We start from the raw sequence: 9,999 nt of genomic DNA, 5'->3' as shown, positions 1-9,999 counted from the left end.
AGTGGGGTGCACTCAGCCCCTGTGAGGCAAACTGAGGAGCTACTTGATTGAAAAGTAGCGACTCCATTCTCGGAAACTGACGTACGGCCGGGAGAGCGGTGTGCTGACCACATGCCTCTCCATATCCACATCCAGTGACGCCTATGAGCTGAGCATGACACGGCGGCCGGTCAGTTCCGTTGGGTCTTCGTGGCCTGTTCGAGAGGAGTTTAGTTTTTAGTGTATATATAAGGAGACAATGACCAAACATCGTCAACAGTGCTAACAGACTAGGTATTTGGATCGGATGGAAAGTATGCTCACATGGCCGAGGCGGTTACGACGAACGCTCGCGTCAGGTAGGAAATCCGGGTTCGAGTCCTGGTCCGTCACAAATTTTCGCCTATTACCACAGATTCATTTCAGTGTCCTAATGCGGCTAACGTCATGGAAACCTTTGGACAATTCGGAATTCTGTTGTCGCTTCGGTTTTCTTTTTCTCTGAAGTGTTTATCGCACATGTTTCACCTGTATACAAGGTTTCATTCCAGACGAATACCTTCCTAAGGCTTACATTCATATTCGTTATCAACAAATTTCTATTTTTCATAAACGTTCTAGTTGCTGCTGTATTTCTGTTTTTTGTACCCTATCTATTTCGGCCATCGTCAATAATTTTATCAATTACTTTTACTGTCTTATTTCCTAATTGAATTCCGCACACCATATCCTGCCTTAATTCGATTATACTCTGTAACCCATGATTAACTGCAGTTGATGTACAGCTCACAATTTATTTTCTAGGTTCTATCAACTGATCTTCCTAAGTCTTTTCTCGAATCTCAAAGAATTAAAACGCCGAAGTTTTTTATGAATTGACATGTTCTCAAACGGAAGCCTGTGGCCCTAAAAATGTTCTTGTAAGAGTTTATTATGTCCAGATCGCCTAACTATTACAAACATTCACATTACGTGTTTCAGCAGGTTATTGTCATATCATTTGTGATGATTAATCCGCAAACAATTTCGTCATGTAACAGCTCTAATTATGTGATGTTCAAAATGTTCTGTATGCATGCAGCTAGAATTTATACACCATAACGAAATTGACTGTGGATTAATTATTATATCTGAAAATGATAATAATATGCTGAAACTGGTATCATGAATGTTTGTGACTAAACTGACATAATAAACTATTATGTCAAGTTTTTAATCCTTCTACCTAAGCTTTAATTGCCCTTCCACTTACATCCTTTCTTTCCTCCATTTCTAATAACGTCTGGGATATGCGACAGGCCTGTGTCATTCCTTTATAAACTACTCCTTTCTTTCCGTGTTTTTTGACCCTTAAGGCTGCTCTTGGTATCTGTGCAAGTTGAATATAAATTTTGGCTGCGTGTGTTTTGTCCCTGACACCATCAGAATTTAAAGGTGGCATTCCCATCAACATGGACGTAAGCTTTCACTAAATTTAGAAATTCTATAAAGTTCTGTCTTTCTTCAGTCCATCATAGGATGCATATTTTACACGTTAATCTTATATTTCTCTGAGCCCAAACCAACCTTCCCCGAGGTCGGCTTCCACCAGTCTTTCGATTATTCTATAAATAATTCGTTTCGGAATTTTCAAACTTGTAATTAATACTCGTTATGGGTGGTTCACGATTTTGGCAATAACACGAGGTGTGCTGTGCCGTTTCTCCTGTGTGAGCACCGCATACACGGTAAATCTGGTTAAAGACGTCGTCCCACCAAACTCTATTTTAAAACTGAACCTTACTGAGAATACGAAACTGCAGTGCCTGTCAAGTGAAGAAGTACAATGAAATGCCCTATCGGATATGCATCGATGTCTGAAGGAACAGGCGCTGTCGCGACTGCAGCCATTATGAAATATATAAAATGCTTTCGCAGTTGCGAATATGAAGAACCATCAGCCGGAATGACGCAAATGAAAATTTGTGCCTTTTTTTCCCCCGCCACCGTCAAATTACGTAATACATGTAGTGCTACTGAGGATTGAGCTTGTGGCATACCGTTAATACCTTACGATCCAACCACACGCCACACAGCAGCGTCATGCGGGTTGCAGTCCTGTCAGAAGCCTACAAGCCGTCGCAGCTTCTCACAGCCTGTGACAACCGCTGCAATACTGGGAGCGCCACATTCGCCGGACACGGCAGGTACTAACTTACGTTCACGAGCCACTTGAAGCCAGACACCTCTTCGGTATTCCTCCGCCGGTTAGTCTTTAGGGGACGCCGCCGAGCCGCTCGGCAGATACTGCGAATCTCAGCGTGGACATCAACGTGAGTATACAAAGTGTGCGTTCCATAAGTAATGCGACCAAATTCATAAAAAAATCATTTATTGAATATATTCGTACAATTATCAAAAATTTTCAAAATAGCACCCTCTTGCGTCGATACACTTCTGGAGGCGGTGTTTCCAAAGGCATCCTGGAATGCCTTTTCCGGAACGTCCTTTAGAGCCGATGTAACATGCGTCTCGATTCTTTCAATCGTGTCCCAATGTTTTCCTTGCATGACTCCATTTAACCGAGGAAACTGTAGGGAGACTTGGGAACCAATGGAGTCCTGGTCCTGGCCAGGAAGGCGTTGACAATGAAGGTGCTGTGACTTGGCGCGTTACCGTGGTGAACTTCCCACGTGTCCTTGATGTCGCTTCGGCAGCGCGAGACCCTCCTTTTCAGTCGTTTCAGCTGAGTTCACTGTAGTCCCGGTAGGTACTAATCGTGGTGGACAATGCCTCTGACGTCAAAGAAGACAATGAGCATGGTTTTGATCCTGGACGTACTCATGCGTGCCTTCTTGGGACGGGGCGACGATGGGGTGTGCCACTCTGAAGTGTGCCTTTTTGTCTCAGGGAAAATCCACGACTCGTCACCAGTCATAACTGAGTTTAAAAAATGAGGATCATTTTCACACATTTCCAAAATTTCTCGGCACCGAAGCACTCGCATGTGCTTGTGTCCGTCGGTCAACACTTTTGGGACGAGTTTGGCACACACCTTTCTCATGTTCAAATCTTCGGTCACAATACGGAAAAGGTTTGTTTTGGACATGTTTAGAGTTTGTGCTATCAATTGAAGGCTCAGCTGTCTGTCTGAGTTCAAACAATCGCTCACCTGCGTCACATTTTCGTCGACTCGTGTCGTTGATGGCCGTCCACTGAGAGGTTCGTCGGTGATCTCCTCTCGGCGCTCCATGAACGGCTTGTGCCACCGGAAAACTTGTGATTTGGACAAGCGATCAGTCCCAAAAGCACGCTGAAGTAATGGAAACGTTTCAGAGGCGGACTTCGCAAGTTTAACGCAAAGTCTGATAGCGTACCGTTGCTCTACAGAATGATCCATTGTGACGTGTTACATAAACTCAAAACGGGGTTGACGGCAAAGCACGCCCTGACTCTCCGGCAGCTCGCAGCCGAATGAGACAAAGAGCGTTTTGAAGCTAACACCCCTCTCCACTTAGCCCAGCCGGTTACAATAGGCTGTGGCGTGCCGTTGGCCGCATTACTTGTGGAACGCACTCTATATTTCTCCGAGCGCAGTCACGAATTCAGAACCCTGAACATCGTCAATAAGGGCAACACCGAGCGTGACTACGGCAGTCTTCTTCGACCGTGAAAGACTCAAGAGCTCCACTGGCACTACCAGGAACTGTACCGTATTAGTGACTTTCTCCCAGCAGATCAGGACGATCTCTACGTTACTGCCACTAGAAAGCTTTTTCCGTTCCTCACGTTACTCTCTATTTGGAAATTTGTGATAAGGTCTTATGAGACCAAACTGCTGAAGTCATCGCCGGCCGGGGTGGCCGAGCGGTTCTAGGCGCTACAGTCTGGAACCGCGCGACTGCTACGGTCGCAGGTTCGAATCCTGCCTCGGGCATGGATGTGTGTGATGTCCTTAGGTTAGTTAGGTTTAACTAGTTCTAAGTTCTAGGAGACTAATGACCTCAGAAGTTGAGTCCCATAGTGCTCAGAGCCATTTGAACCATTTGCTGAAGTCATCGGTCCCTGAGACTACACACTTCTTAATCTAACTGAAACCAACTTACTCTATGGAGAACACACACACCCATGCCCGAGGAAGGACTCGAACCTCCGACATGAGGAGCCGCACGGACCGTGACAAGCGGCCTCTGACCGCGCGGCTACCCTTTGCGGCACTGTGCATTTCCCTGTGGTAATAAAGTTCTACTGTTTTGGCTGCCTGAGTACCTTTCTCTGCCTATGCGTGCATTTCTCATAACGGGATACGTTACTGCCTATAAAGTATAATTTTAAAATACAGTCTGGTGCTACGAATTCCTTAATCACTTTCACATACGAGGCGTAGCCAGGAAGTAAGTTTCAAATAATGTGAAAAGTTGGCAACCGATAGAGCAATGTTTGATCTATTTTTCGACATAGTCACGAAAAGAATTGAGACACCTGTCATATAATGGTCTCAACTTTCGTGTTCCTTGGTTGTAGAAGTCCGTCGCCTGTGAATAGAACCAGCGTGTGACAGTCGTCTTCAGCACTTCGTCGTTATCAAAACGCTGGCCGGAGGACAGGAACTTGTTGAGGTGCAAGAAAAGACGAAATCGCTGGGATCAAGATTATCATGATGACGCTGAAGAAATCCCAGTGCTGCTCTAAAGCGTTTTGTTCTGTGTTCGAGTGTCAGGTTTTCCGGCACACACCTCACAATAAATTTCTTGAACAGCAGGTGCTTAGTGACAATTTTATGCAATAAGGATCTCGATAGCTGAACAAAATGGCTGCTGAGCTCCGTAATCGTGAAGGGACAGTTCTCCAGGCTGATACAGCACCGCCGGCAGGGGTGGCCGAGCGGTTCTAGGCGCTACAGTCTGGAACCGCGTGACCGCTACGGTTGCAGGTTCGAATCCTGCCTTGGGCATGGATGTGTGTGATGTCCTTAGGTTAGTTAGGTTTAAGTATTTCTAAGTTCCAGGGGACTGATGACCTCAGAAGTTAAGTCCCATAGTGCTCAGAGCCGTTTGAACAATATTTTTTGATACTGCACCAACTCATTCAAGTGATCATTGATGAGGGATGGTCACCAACTGCGCTCTTCATAATTCACACTTTGACGACCTTCGGAAAAAAAGCCTACGTCACCGACGCACCAATTTGTTAATGATGTTCTGCCCGTAACCTGACAGGGCTATTGAAGAATTTCGATGGGCGCTACGTTTTGTTCACGAAGAAACCTTATCACTGACCCAATCTCGCAGGCGGCGGGAGAACGAATAGCAGACGCCAGCCACTTTGGGGCAATGCTGACGAGCTACGGGCGCCAGGTGGAACCTGTCCGGCCGGCGTTTGATTATCACGTCATAGACCTGTTATGTATGCGCAACTTTCGAGGATAAAAACGCCTACTTCAAAGGAAACAACACAGAGAAACTTACTTTCTGGATACTCCTCGTATGACCGCCCTTGTAGAGAATTTTTCGGTGTTGGCGTTCCATAATGCTTCGACTGGTATGACTGAGCCTTAGTTTTGACGTCATAACCGGAAATCATTACTTGTTATGACTCGTTTTAGTAGTTCTGCATCGTTTTTGTCTTCATTTAGCGATCTGTGAGCAATTTCCTCATGCCAATATTTTTGTTCCAAATTCAGCAATTACTGGTGCAAGTTTTACTGTCACTCATTTCGTATCTGAGACATCCAAAAACTTTTCATGGCATGAACTGAATGGCACTCTAACATTGCCAGCTAACTGTCTGATTGGCGGCGATTGTCGTTCATCTTATGTTTCACTGCTTCCACGACTTCGTCGCTCCATGGCGTGCTTGAGCCTCTAGGGCTCTCGACATCTCCAGAGTCCACACACCCCGTTTTGAAACGCTTATACCACCCTTAAACCGTTGTTTTACTAACTGTAGACTGGCCAAAAATAACATTCAGCATTTTAAAGCTGAACTTTATTCCATTCTTACATCTGAATTAAACAGAAGTTTTCTTATCCATTTTTATATAAAATAAATAATCGCCGACACTACCAAAACACATGTAACCTTTTTGACAGCTGCTAGCAGATTAGATATCCATTACTGAGCAAGACAGTGCAGCTACTTCTCAGACACGTTTAGAAACACAACATCGAAAAAAGTCAGACTAATAGAGCTAGCGAAATCACAAAATTCCCGTCACTTTTTTAGCACACTTCGTCCGTTATGTGGATTTGTTATCTGCCTCTGTAGCTCAGCCGGTAAGTGTCTGTGACAGCCATTCAGAGTACAGCGTACCTGTCATGGATTATCCTCTACAACGTGAAGGCCTCCAAACCTTTGGCTCATATTTGGAAGGTCGCTTCTTAAATGAAACTCTATGTTTTTTGGCTCGACACCACCCGATTTTTGAGAAACCCACTCCTAAAGTTCATGACGCACAATCGACTCACAACTGACAGGATCAATAGTTAATTTGAAACTGAGCATTTTTCATCAGAACAAATGAATCCAAAAGCGCATATTTTCTTAGAAGTCGAGGAATGAAACTCTTACGATTGCCGCTTATGTACCTATAATTAAAAAAAGCACTCCGTCTTCAGGCCACAAGTGGCCCATCGGGACCATCCGACAGCCGTGTCATCCTCAGCTGAGGATGCGGAGAGGAGTGTCGGCACACTGCTCTCCCGGTCGTTATGATACTTTTTTTTTTTGACCGGAGCCGCTACTATTCGGTCGAGTAGCTCCTCAGTTGGCATCACGAGGCTGAGTGCACCCCGAAAAATATCAACGGCGCATTGCAGCCCGGATGGTTACCCATTCAAGTGTCGGCCACGCTGGACAGTGCTTAACTTCGGTGATATGACGGTAAGCAGTGTATCCACTACGGTAAGGCCGTTACCACCTGTAAGGTAAGCTACACTCAAATTATCAGTGCTGGTGTAGTGACCAATGCATCTGGCTTGGGAGCAGAAACGTGGTGTTCGATTGTGATGTGTAATGGTCGTCTCGATAGGATGGCTCTCACACGTCGTGTTAGGTTTAGGTACTTCGAGGTGCAGGGAGGAACTGTGACAGTGCAAACAAATTAATGACACACAACTGCGCTGCGACACATAACTTAAGTTGTTCAGCATATTGTTGGATGTGCTTGTCCTCTCAAGGCTTTCGTTACTGAATACAGTGTGAAGAAGACTATGTTAGCTCTGGACGCCACACTGTCAATCACTGTAGTAAACACTTATCCCTATGCTAAGGCTAGAAGCGGCTCTACTTGTAGACTACGTATCGCAGGCCTGTCTCCACTACGAACTGTGGCTACGAACTGCAAACCTTTAACTCCGAGGTAGAACTGCCGTAGACCGACGCCGAATGTGAACACCTATTACTGGCTGTGTCAACCGCTTATCACAGCGCAAAGTCCATCTCATCGGCGGCAGAGCAGAAGTTGCTGATTGGGCCGCACTTGTGGCTGGCGGCGAACTTCAAAGCACCGCGCATGGCGGCAGTCGGAAACTGTTGTTACGTTCCAGCTCCAGTTGCATCTATTGACGAGGACACAACAGATTCCAGTATGGGGTCTCCAGGTTTTTTTCGTTTGTATACTTTCCCATTCTAAAATTCGTTGTAACAGGAGGGTTAATAAGGTAAGTAAATCAAGAAGGAATAACAACAAGGTAGACAAAGGAATTTCTCAAACTTCTTGCCTTAGAAAAAATTTTAAAATTTATTCCTAGTCTCTTTAGAAGTGCTCTTTCACATTCACTGTATAACACGTTCTCAATAAGCTTCGAACACCTGCAGGAATAGTACTTGTCATGTAAACGCAAATTCACTCGCAGCACCAAGAATGTCTAAAGAATCCCACATCTACATCGTTCCTTCCAAATATTCGACGGGAAACAGACTTTGTTTACATTTAAAAATATTTCACGTTCGAGAGTTAATTTTGATGCATACCACACACATAACACTGCATGAAAAATTTGTGCTGAAAGTTTATCACGAATTATGCTGTGCCGGCCGGTGTGGCCGAGCGGTTCTAGGCGCTTCAGTCTGGAACCTCGCGACCACTACGGTCGCAGGTTCGAATCCTGCCTCGGGCATGGATGTTTGTGATGTCCTTAGGTTAGTTAGGTTTAAGTGGTTCTAAGTTCTAGGGGACTGATGACCTCAATTGTTAAGTCCCATAGTGATCAGTGCCATTTGAACCAATTGAACCGTCATTCAGTACTGTAGTTTCGCCGTACAAAAATGAGCAACACATTTCTTTCCCTGCACTTCAACCATCCACGGTATAGCCTTCCACGTTAAAGCCCTATAATGTGTCGGTGGTGTAGTCTCGCGGTGGGTTTACACGGACTCTGTGTTCGAATAAACGCTCCGAACAGTGTGCGCAGTGTGGATACGCCGCCGAGACCTCGTTTACAGCAGAGGCTGTCGGATTTGCCTCCGGTTGTCGTATTGCGGAGTACGCCTGCCGCTTGCCCAGTGAGCGTAGCCTGGAAAGCGCCCCGACTTACGACGGGTGGGTTGTCGGTCGGGGTGGAGGGGGGGGAGGGGAGGGAGGATCTGGGGGCGGGGCTGAGGGCTTAGGGCTCGCGGATCGGCTGACATCCGTCCCTCGGTAAGCCGGGATGAGCCGCGCGCATGCGCACAGGCACTCTGGTAGCGCCCGCAAGTGGATCCGTCGCGACCTCTGCTCCCGCTGGTGACAAATGAAGGCGCTCCTCTCCCGGTGCCTGTCTTAGGAGCTTTGTTCAGTACGCGTGCACCTAATTTTACTGACAGTGCAATAGAAAGGTTGATACCAAACCGGAGTAGGAAAATCTAATTCAGTTCTGGACAGCAGAAATCTTCGCATTTTTCTGTGGGTGCTCTGTCATTTAAAGTGGACGATAATGTCTTTTGCAGACTCGCAGCTGTGATATGGGAGTGCTTCCGGGTCTTTGAAGGATCAAAGTTACCTTAATTCAATAGAACTACGGTATTCTGGGACTCATGGCTTATAAAATATTCAAAATAATGTTCTCAAATAAAATTCAAAATTAAGGTAATACTGTATAGTTTGCGGTAATATTCAAGCGGTGGTTTTAGAGCTTACATTTAATGTAATTTTCAAATTGTTTGATTAAAAAAAATTTAAAATGGAACAAAAATAATGCAGTATTCCAGAATGAGATACGAAACTTCCACATTAAAATCTGCCAGGAAGTTTCATATCTGGGCATACTCCGCTGCAGAGTGAAAATCTCATTCTGGAAACTTCCCCCAGGCTGTGGCTAAGCAATGTCTCCGCGTATCCTTTCTTCCAGGAGTGCTAGTTCTGCAAGGTTTGCAGGAGAGATTCTGTGATGTTTGGAAAGTAGGGGACGAGGTACTGGTGAAAGTAAAGCTGTGAGGACGGGGCGTGCGTCGTGCTTGGGTGGCTCAGTTGGTAGAGCACTTGCCCGTGAAAGGCAAAGGTCCCGAGTTCGAGTCTCGGTCCGGCACACAGTTTTAATCTGTCAGGAAGTTTCAATGCCCTATTGTTCAGCATTTGATTTAAGAACAATATCCCTTAATTTTTTTAGGCTGTCTTCAATGGAGGCCTGTAAAAAAAGTAAAATGAAAAGGAAATAAAAACAGGGGCAAAACTTACTAATCACGACGAGACCGTTGTCGATCGACTACTCTTTATGCTTCAAGGCAGCCCGTCGCAAACTAATTACAGTGCTAGTTTAAGTGTTTTGTAGTTAATTACTTTTTTCAAGTTTCAGACAAGGGGCTCCATAAAACTTAGAATTTGAATCAATGTCTAATTAATAAAAAGATGTTCAGGGCTACGTAAGTTTAGTTTTTATGACACTGCGTTTATGCTTAATACGCTACTAAATAGCTTTTAAGAACTGTACTGAATATTGTTATGTTACACCCAACATCAATCAATGAATCGTGGTTCAGTGAAATCCGATTTAAAATTCTTGAGTTACATGGTAAACAAATGATCGCTCACGGAAAATAACAAACGCTTTACCGAGTTTTAGC

The 9,999-nt window shown here is 45.1% G+C and overlaps 1 non-coding gene across 1 annotated transcript; it reads left to right on the top strand.

The window, feature by feature from the left end:
• The first annotated feature begins 9,390 nt into the window (after nt 1-9,390).
• Trnas-uga (transfer RNA serine (anticodon UGA)) lies at nt 9,391-9,465 on the top strand. Its single transcript has one exon. It is a non-coding gene; the product is annotated as a tRNA-Ser (tRNA).
• Nucleotides 9,466-9,999: the final 534 nt, after the last annotated feature.

This window comes from Schistocerca serialis, chromosome 6 (assembly GCF_023864345.2).
Source record: "Schistocerca serialis cubense isolate TAMUIC-IGC-003099 chromosome 6, iqSchSeri2.2, whole genome shotgun sequence".
In the NCBI taxonomy this organism is placed as follows: Eukaryota; Metazoa; Arthropoda; class Insecta; order Orthoptera; family Acrididae; genus Schistocerca; species Schistocerca serialis.
This window is presented reverse-complemented; position numbering and strand designations above follow the sequence as displayed.